Source organism: Ixodes scapularis, unplaced genomic scaffold (genome assembly GCF_016920785.2).
Source record: "Ixodes scapularis isolate PalLabHiFi unplaced genomic scaffold, ASM1692078v2 PGA_scaffold13__105_contigs__length_92229423, whole genome shotgun sequence".
In the NCBI taxonomy this organism is placed as follows: Eukaryota; Metazoa; Arthropoda; class Arachnida; order Ixodida; family Ixodidae; genus Ixodes; species Ixodes scapularis.
Window position 1 is genome coordinate 72,908,345 of NW_024609839.1, and position 10,243 is coordinate 72,918,587.

Consider the following 10,243-nt stretch of genomic DNA (forward strand, 5'->3'; position numbering starts at 1 on the left):
TGGCGGCGCCCACAAGGAGATCGGCAAATGGTGTGCCGATGCCCTTTTAACGCGTAGATTATTTTGGGGGCTCTAGTCACGTGCAATATTTCGTGCGCGTAAAGAGAAACGTCGACGATTCGGTGTAGAGAAAAATCTGAGTTTCGTCGGGGAATTGGGGAGAGGTGAAGGAAGAATGAAGGAGGTGTGCGTTGTTCCACGGGGGTTTGGCTCGACGGTTGGGGGTTCAAAAGAGCGTACGGGGCGTTTCGAGAGCGCCTCTTGAATGCCAAACGGTGGTAAAAGTGGGTTTCGGATTCTTTTTTTTTCTCTTTCTTTGAGCATTGTTTAGTATCGACCACCTCGCAAATGCGATGTATACCCCGTATATTTTGTGCTCTCTTTCTGTCGCTTTCTTTGTGAGTGCTAGTGTATGAATCCGTGGGGGTTTATGTGAGGATGAATGTGAGGGGGCGGGGGAATGTTTCTGTGAATCTGCGTTTAAATGTCAATGTTTGTGTGAATACCTGTGCGTGTCTCGGTGAAGATGTGTGTGGATGAGTGTGAGTGGGTGGGCGAATCGGTGGGTACCATTTCGAGTGTAGGTGAATGTGTGCTTATGTGAAAATATCTATGTTTGTGCGAAGGTGTGCGGGTTGATGTTGAGACCTGTGTATGAAGGAGTGAGTGAATGCGTGTTTTGTCTGAAGATGTGCGCGTTTGTGTAAAGGTGTGTGACAGTGAATGAGTGTATTTATGCGAAGACGTGTGTTTGTGAGTGAGCGTATGAACGTGTGTTTACGTCATGGTGCGTGTTCTTGTGTGAAGGTGTGTGCGTGCGTGTGTGAAGATACGTGCGTGAGGGAGTGAATCAGTGAATGCGGGTATGAGTGACTGTTTGAATGTGTGTGTTTATGTAATACATGCGAGAGAATGAACCAGTGTGTGCTAACGCGCGTATTTGCGCGAGGACAAGTGTAAGTATAGGTTTATACGAACATGTGTATGTTTCCGTGAATGTATCTGTAAGTGAATGAGTGGAGGAATGTTAGTGTGAATGCTTGTTTATGTGAAGATGGGTGTGAATGTAAGTGAATGTGCTTCTTTCTTTGCCTTTGCTTAAAAGCGATGAAGGGAAGTTCTTGCAGATTTTATCTTCCCAGAACAGTAGTCATAATAGGCGCTCCCACTGGCGCTCTGAGCGCGTCTGCAGCGGTATCGGACTGTCCAAAACGATTCGCTCAAAGTCTTCGGTTAGCAGAAGTGTCGGTTTTACAGTTTCCGTTGCCTCCTCATTCGGTATTTTGTAAAGAATTATTCGTAAAAAAGAAACCCGAATAAACGTTGGTAGCACATCGGGACCGCCCACCCTAGGAATAAGAAATAGAAAAGAAAAAAGAAAACGCTTTGTAGGAAGAAGCAAAAGAAATCGTGTGCATGTTGTGGGGGTACAGACCGCGCTGCTATTGTTTTCGGTTCGCCGTGACTGGGAAATGCCGTAAAATATAATTTTTTTTTTTGTACAGAGGCTAAAGTTGAACGCACTCGACAGATGTTTGTGTTGGGAGCGCTGAACTCTATTTACCAGGTAGATTTATCGGATGATAAGGAAGAACAACGTATCGTTTCGGTAAAACAAAACGGTGCTTCGAACTCACTCAGCCGCGCAGTGTGCGACATCGTAAAGAAACGATTTGTATGTTTCATTCTGCACTCGGTAAAGCTGACAACTAATCCCACTTGTTTACGAGATATCGTATATCTACATTAGATCGTGTTTTTTTATTTATTTATTTTTTTTGCCAACCAGGTTTTTGTGTGTTTACGTACCTTCAGTTAGCGACGTGTTCAGCGTTCTCATAATTATACTGATCCAATTAAAATTACTCAAAACTTCCCGCTGCGCCTGCTTCCCTCCGAAGGGTAGTTTTACGTCTCGTCGACAACGTGACAAGTGTTTGCAGCCTCACTCGTCTCCTCTGATGTCGGCTAGGTGGCGCGAGCTACCGCCCGATATAAAGAGTAGAGCCAGTACCATCCACCCATCTAGGTAAATGAAGTAACAGAAACAGCAGCGATAATGGTGTCGAGCTTTCTGCCCACGCTGTTTTCTTGTTTGGTAGTTCATTCTGTGCAATTTTGTTTTCTGTTGGGAGGCGAAATTTATTATCTCTAATTCTCCCTTGTATTGGTCGTATTTATTTTTTGTTTTGTTTTTAGTCTTGTTTCTTGACTCTAGTACTATATGTACACTTGCGATAACGGTACCCGATAATCCGCCGACGCCTTTGCGCATGTACCCGTATCGTTGTCGGGTATCGTTAGCGGTGGTATCGAAACGATACTAAAACTTCCTTCTATTAGAGTTTTAGTGTATTGTTCTGGCGACTAGGATAACGATACCCGATACTTCGCCACCGCCTTTGCGCATGCGTAGCATCGTTATCGGATATATTGCAGGTATTAGAACGGTGCAATAAAAAAATCAATTGTATCAAACCGCGCTTCAATTAATGTTCGAAACTCGCGACGCCCTGCGTTATTTAGGCTGTGACTATAAACGGTTTATTTATGGGTTAGTATCGAAGGAATGTTTGTTTGCAAGCTGACTTGAAAGATGGGGGCCCAGCGTCGCTTTGCGTGTAGCGCGTCTGCACCAATGCTACGTCGTTATTGGAAATCGTATCTTAAGGAAAAAAAAATAAATAAAGATTTCAGCAGTTTGAGGGCATGCGCGATAGATGGCGACACCTGCGAACCACCGTGAGTAGTACCTCGGAAATGCGATATAACCGAAACCGAAACTAACCTGCAACTTTGCTGATCCGCCATCTCGTAGTGACGTTTTCTACGTTTTCTGTTTTCTAGCACGACGCGAACGGTAGGAGTCAGAGTTCGCATCGGACTGCTCGGACCCGCTTCCGTCTCATAGACTTCTCGGTCGGAAACCAATAAGGTGTCACTCTGCTGCATTCCTTCGTGGTGTTATTGTACCTCACAGCCAATGAACAATCTCCCCCCCCCCCCCCCCCCCCCTTTCCCTTCTATCGCATGCCGCAAACAACCCAGACCAGACCAGACGCATTTCGCGAAGCCACAGGCGCTCACTATAAAACAACAACAACGCCGTGGAGGAGCGTCATCTGCTATCGGACACAGCATTTAGCGTCAAGAGTGCGCCCGGTCGTTGTTGCAATTAGAGTGACAGACTTCAAAATTCATTTCCTCGAAGGGAAATTAATAGTTCGATTCAATATTTCGTAGACATGGTCACGGGTGGATATTTAGTACGCGGTGAAAATTCAATAAAAATCAGTGACCATCAATATTTCGCCGGAGCTCCCCTACAAAACAAGGGTCATTGCCGTTCGTTGGTTTGGCGTGCGCACTGTCCGAAATTTTTCAGGTGGTGGAGGGGACGAGCACGCTCTTTTGAGGTTCAGTGGTGAGGAAATGCAAAAGGTAGCCTTTGTCAAGGATCAACCATCTTCACTAATGCGTTTTTTTTTTTTTTTTTTTTTTAAGCAGGAACAGGAATAAATTGTTTGCTCTGTGCATACTAAAAGCAAAATTATCTACAAAAAAGAAAAACAAATTTTTCTCCTCGAGGGGGAAAAAAGAAAAAAAAGTTGATTATGAGGTTGGGTCTGTGTTGTACTAGTTGCGCAGCAGCAGTGCATGGACGCCGCCATAACTGACCTTCAGTTTCTTGTTTCCTCTTATTCCGTTTATTTCACTTTATCATTACCATAGCAGGCCAGGTTATTGCCATATTCGATTCAACTGTGTCCTTTTCTAAAGCATCGGCCTTCGTAGAGGATCGTCAAATACCGTTTCAGTTGCTCGGCATCTCGGTAAGACAAGAGAAGGTCAGCAATGGCGGCTGTAATTTGGCGCGTGTGTAAAGCGTCTATAGCTGTGCCAAATGGTTCGTTTCACAATCGTAAAACTGAGCAAAAAAAAAAAGAGCTGTTTGATTTGCATTAAAATGCTGAGTTGTGCTTAGTTTATTACGTACTAGAAGTGCCAAAAAGGGGGACAGAGTGCATTGACGAAAACACACTGCCGTGTGTCGTCGTAAATCTTTACTCTGTCCATGTTTTTGGCACTACTACGTAGTCTATTTGATTCGCACGGATCGTTTTGGTTCGACGAAACCCCAAAGACCAGGTAAAGGAAAAAAAAAAAAAAAAAAAGAAAGAAAGAAAATAAAGCTAGCATAAGGTTTCCACTAGGGGCATCATGGAAGAAACCTTACGCTGGTATTTGAGTTGATATTATACGTAAAATTATACTGTTTCTGAACTTTACACAGAAGTAGAAAGTATACATCTCGAATACGCGGGTCGTATTCGAGATGCAATAATGGTTTTTCCTAGGGTGAGGAGCGGATGTTAGAGCAGAGCAATTGCCGTGTCCCTGAATGCCAACCGTTCCTGTTAACCGGCTGGGAGAGGGGGAAGACAATTAGTGGAAGCTGGTTGTTGTTTTTGAGCCTTAACGAGCGGTATGCGTGGGACGCGGTGATTTTGTTCCTCGTTAACCCGTGAGAAAGGCGTTTGTTTTATGCTCACGCCGGCATACACTCGCGCGGGCGGCGTAATTTGCGACGGTGTGCGAAGTGCTCCGCCAGGTAATTTACTACTGAATACTCCGAAAGTATAGGGACGTATTATTGTCGGCTTCCGCCGGGCTGCAGAGTTAATGACGCGGAGAGATTCGATGAAGTTCGAAATTTGTTTTATTTTATTTGTTTAGCGGATTATTTTAACGCGTGAGTTAAAAGCACGGTGCCTTACAGCCCCCCCCCCCCCCCCCCTTAACCTTTTACGGTTCAGTATAGTGCAACCTAAACATAACAAATGCAATATGAATGAATATTGTAACATCCAAAGCGCAAGGAAACCAAGACGAACCAATATAGGCGAAGATTTGGAATAAAGTATATCCTATTATAGCATCAGCAATTATCAGTCGCGGGAATTATGCACATGTGCAATTGTAAATATATGAACAAATTACAGATAGCGTTTGTTATGAGATAAGGAAATTGGCTGACCAACTACACGCTGTATAAATATCCACACAAGCCCAATTATTATTGAGATAAGTAAAAAAAAAAGTGTACACTTAACATTTGAGTTTTGATTCAGAAATTATAAATTTTGGAATTACAATATCGAGAAAATTAATCGACGACGGCATTTATCATCGAAGTCTTTATGGTGCGTGGAATTCAGTATTCAAGGAGCGATCGTTTAAATTTGTTTAGAAGACATTAATTAATCAGTCGTTTCCGAGAGTGAAGAATCTTTTTTTTTTTTTTTTTATCAATTTCCCCGCTAAATTTAGCGGGGAAACTGACTGGATACGAAGGTCGCATGACGTTCCCGCTAAATTTAGCGGGAAACTAAATTGGTGTACAGGTGTCGCGAAGTCAAGTCACGTGCCTTCAATATCCCCACCCAATTTAGCGGCAAACCTGAATTGACGTAGAGGTCACGTGACTTAAATGTTTCCGCTAACTTTAGCGGAAAATGCACGAACGGCCAAACTGACTTTTTTTTTTTCTATTGGAAAAAAAAAGGGGGGGGGGGGGTTATAACTTATAAAGCAGTGGCTTCTACTGTTTCCATGTCGTCTTTTATCTTGTTATTTTCGTGCGAATCTTGTTGCCTATTAGCAACGGTTGCTTCTTTGCCTAGGCCAAAAACAAAAACACCGATGTCATGATCGCGCTATAAGTGTCGTGAGTGTACGTGTTGTGAGCCGAGCGTGAGTTCGCTTGTCTTCACGCCCACTAGTTGCTCCGACGCGCGATTCGATTTTAGGAGGAAGGGAGGTTTTTGGGTCAAGAAGAAATTTCGAACGAGTGAGAACGCGGTAAAAAAAACAAGCAAAAACAATAAATAAACAGGCGCCCCGAAAGAAACCCTACAGAAAAAAAAAAAAAAAAAAAAATGCGCGCACACACACACAAAAGACAAAGAAGAAAAATAATGGACGCTCGTGTGGGCTTTGTTTTTGCTAACTTTTTGTTGTTTTTTGGCGCTTTTGTGTGGAAGCGGGGAAAGTCGGTCAGGCGCTGAAGGAAGTTGTGGAAACCTTCTTCTGGCGACGTTCCTCGTGGAATGCACCGTTGGTCACCTCGTCTTCGAATTGTTCCAGCTTCTTTGGCTGTTTTTTTTTTTTTTCGGTATTTGAGTAAGTAAAACACGAGAAAAAAAAAAGTATTCGCGATTGCGACCAGTGTACAGTCCTAGCAGATAGTTCTTTAGGAAACCGTTTTCGAACGGCTGATACGTTTTGCGGTCCGTAAGATTTCGTCAAAGTATATTTTTGTTGTAGTCGTTCTCGTTGTCGTGACGAACTGTTGAGCCACGGTTCACACGTTGCCACTGTTTGCAACCGTGTGCCTTAGACGGGCACTAAAACCCCAAAGATCTTTTTTTTTTCTTCGTCTAAAACGCTGCAAGTTGCAAGCAAAAAAAAAAAAAAAAAAAAAAAAAAATACCACTCGCGCGTTTTTTATTTTAGTTTTGGCGTGTTTCTCCCCCTTCTCACCTCTTCGCTTTTTATTTGTGACGTCAAAATTATGAAATTTATAACATTTTGTAAGCGACATTTCTATATAATGTTTAAAACCGGCGTTCGTAGAACATTTTATTATTATTATTTTTTTTTTTAATGCAGTTGCAAACGCACTACGTACGGCCCTTCCTTTTGAAATACCGAAAATCGGAGTGATGTCGCAAACTTTTTTTTTTATCCTTCCTCGGAAAACATGGCGGCGCTGGCGCCTCTCGGCACATGTAGCACTGAGGATGATGCGTGAGTCGGGGAATCGGACGAATTTATCATTTTTAGGTGCCCGGCGACCTCTCAGACTTCGAAATCGAAATCGTCAGACGGTCAAAACGTCTGGGTTTTGGTGTCTGTGTACCGTTGTTTCGGTTGTGACTCCGCCGGGGCAGCCTTTCACGCAGAACGGGCGCGACCGACATGACCCCTCACGTCGCTCACAAAAGTCCACTGCGCGTTCTCTTCGACTTCGCTTTGTTTAAAACGATTCGAGATCGCTGGAAGAGCCCTAAAAGAACTTCGAACTCGAAAGTGATGCGTCGTCTGCTCACAGCGATAGGTGGCAGACATGGAGGAGAGCGGTTGATTGCGGGACGCTGGCGAACCCAACACTTTGGGGTTGGAATGTTTTGGGGGCGTGAGAAAAAACTCGAGTTGCAGGACGACTCAATCTTTGACGTCGCTGCACCGGCGCGGATCGCGTGGAAACATCAAAGTCGGCTTTGAAATTTTTTTTTTAATTTTTTGTTTAGGAAATTTAGAGTTTTCAAGTTTCGAATTTTGAGGGTAATGTCCAGGCATCGTTTTCAACCTCTCAGTGCCTCTTTAAAACCTCCTATTATCTCATACGACGAGAGAGCATACTGGCGCCATCTGTGGGCGGCTGTGGAATACTTAGTTTTTTCTGTGTATTATATACCCAAATTTTCGCGCATCGTTTGTTTTTTTTTTTTGCATCAAAACAAAAAAATTACATTGTTCTAAACGTAAATTTCTTATCAGTAACCGTTTTCGAGCGACCGATACGTGTGCGATTGGTAAGATGTCGTTACAGTACGATGTTTTTCTTTTGTCGTTGCGAGGAAGTGTTCCGGTGGTGCCTTAAGGATCGCCATTACCGAGTTTCAGGGAATTGTCAAATAGCCTCTAAGTAGGCTATAAAACATGAACTAAAAGAAGAAAGATGAAAACAACCGGTTTTTTCGATGCAGTATATGATATTGTGAATTGCATAGGGCAACACGACAAGGAAATGTAGAAAAGGGAGACAGGACAGAGCGCTCTGTACGGTCTTCCCCTTCTACTTTTCCTTGTCGTGTTGGGCTGTCTAATTCGCAAAGTGTTCTACCAACTAGCCCACCGGATGATCTTGGATGTTGTTTTCTTTTGAGACTTGAGAAATATCAAAACTGTCGCCTCGAAAAATCTACCGGACGCACGTTTTTGTCTGCTACGTGATGATTGAAAACTAGATGTGGTTTTCACCACGTACCACTTAAAAACGTGCGTCTAACAGTGTTGAGTAACGCGTATTCTTGAGCGAGTTGGTACTGAAACTTTGAGAACATGGTTAACGCTTCAAGACTGGGATGAGAGTAGGAACGAGACAACAAAAAAAATGCTCTAACTTCAGATGTTCAATCGTCAGAAAAGCAAGGGTGTAAATACTCTGCATGGGAATGGTTGAAAGGCGCGGTGATGCAGAGTATTTATACCCTTGCTTTTCTGACGATTAAACAGTTGAAGTTAGTGCATTTTTGTTGTCTCGTTCTTACTCTCGCTATCATGTTCTCAAACGTGTATAAGATTTTCGGAAAAAAAGGAAAAAAAAAAGTTAGTGTGGTGGGTAGATTTTCTGAACGGTCAGCAGGGCAATACCAGTTGGAAAAAAAAAAAAAAAAAAAAAAAAACGATGGAAAATTTAATTTGTTTTTTCAGGGTTCATTGGAATGAAGCTTGAGAAACTAACTAAGGTTTCTAATATTTCTCATTTTCATAGCCCCGCTGACGTTCAGAGAATATTTGCTACCAGTAATTGTCGTGTATATGACTTAAAAAAAAAAGAAGAAAAAAGCAGACACAAAAAACGGCCTATTTTTAGAGGTGTAAACGCAGAAAACGTATGCCGCCCATCTAAAATACCGTACCCCCCCCCCCCCCCCCCCCCCAAAAAAAAAAAAAAAAATATAGTTTAAATCTTAGTTTTAAGCTCCTGAGGTGCGTTTTCCCCCGCACGCAGGGATGTCCTGCGGCGCAACGCGCCTTGCGCGGAGTGCGCGTTTTTTTTTTTTTTTTTTTTCGAATTTGTGGGCTCGCGGGCACGTTCGCGTTTCCTCCAGTGGGCGGGTGAAAGGAACGAGTGCCCTCCCGCGCCGCCAACAAAGAGAGACGATACTATTCCGAGCCTTGGAGAAGGGCATCGGGTTACCTAATGATACGCCGGAAAGCGAGTCGAATGGACGAAGGATTTCTGTCTTTTTTTCCGCGCTATCTTCGTAAAGTGCGCTATGCCTATACTCCGTTTCACTTTACGCGGCCAGGTAAAGGCGCCGTGATCGTGCGTTTGTGTGTGTGATTACAGACGAAGACAACGAGCAGCATGACAATGCGCTTTTAGCTCTGTTTGATTGGGTCCATTGGATGATAAGGCCGGTTTCTCTCTCGGGCTTGGTGTGAAACCAAGTTTCGCATAGCATGGATAATTCGGATTTTGATGTGACCTAAAAACGAAGAAGAAAAAATGTATGATGGCGTTTAAACCTCTTAGGCTGACAGTGCAGTGGGAGCCACGTGTTTATTGAACGAGTCGCACGTCCGTCTTTCGACTCGTGATCACGCTCCAGCCCTTACCCACGTGCTGAGTGAAGGGTCAGATGATGAAAGGGAGGCTGTTGATTGGCCCAATAAAAACGGAACTCTTTATTCTAAAAACAAAAATGAAAGGAAGAAAGGTTGTTTAGATCGTTTGTGCTTCATGTCCCTAGTTTCGTGACGTCACCATTTCGTCCTTTCAATTGTCGCGGAGGTTGAAATAGCCTAGGTTTTTCTTTTCCCTATTGGGGAAATGCGGCCGCTCTCAGTGCTCGCTTTGCATCGTACCTGCACCTTTTGTAGCCGTCGGCATTCGGGAACGTACGTCAGCGGCAGTTTCATTTTGCTGTGACGTCATTCATTGACGCGACGGGAACGGATTGGAGGGATTGGGGTTAGCGGAGGGAGAAATGGGGAAGTGCGAGATGCGACGCGTGACGTAAGCGGGACGCGCCGTGACGTCACGGCGCGCGTCGTCCAATCGGGCGTGCTTTTTGGCGGCGCGGGAAGCGGGGGAGGAGGAGGAGGAGGAGGAGGGCGCGTCGTGGGAAGAGGGTTGATTCCGAACTGGCGCGCGTGTATTGCGCGTGGGATGGGAGTTGCTATTTTGGGGATTCGGGAAAATGTTTCCCTTTGTGTTTGGGTTCGCGGCTATTTGGGTTTGTTTGGTGCTGACTTTTTTCTTTTTTTTGCGTCACACCCGTTAGAGTTTATGTCGGCGGGGAAAGGGGGGGGGGGGGGGAGGGGAATCGGTCGGGTCACGGTGGCTTTGAGATGATCGGTTCTTATGGAGTTGCTTCGTGGAGGTTTATATTTGGATGCGTCGGAGCCGACGCGTTGGCGGCCTGCATGACTTTGTTTGGAACGCCAT

General features: G+C 44.3%; 1 pseudogene; it reads right to left on the reverse strand.

The window, feature by feature from the left end:
• Window positions 1-596: 596 nt before the first annotated feature.
• LOC115316568 lies at window positions 597-9,714 on the reverse strand (annotated as a pseudogene).
• Window positions 9,715-10,243: the final 529 nt, after the last annotated feature.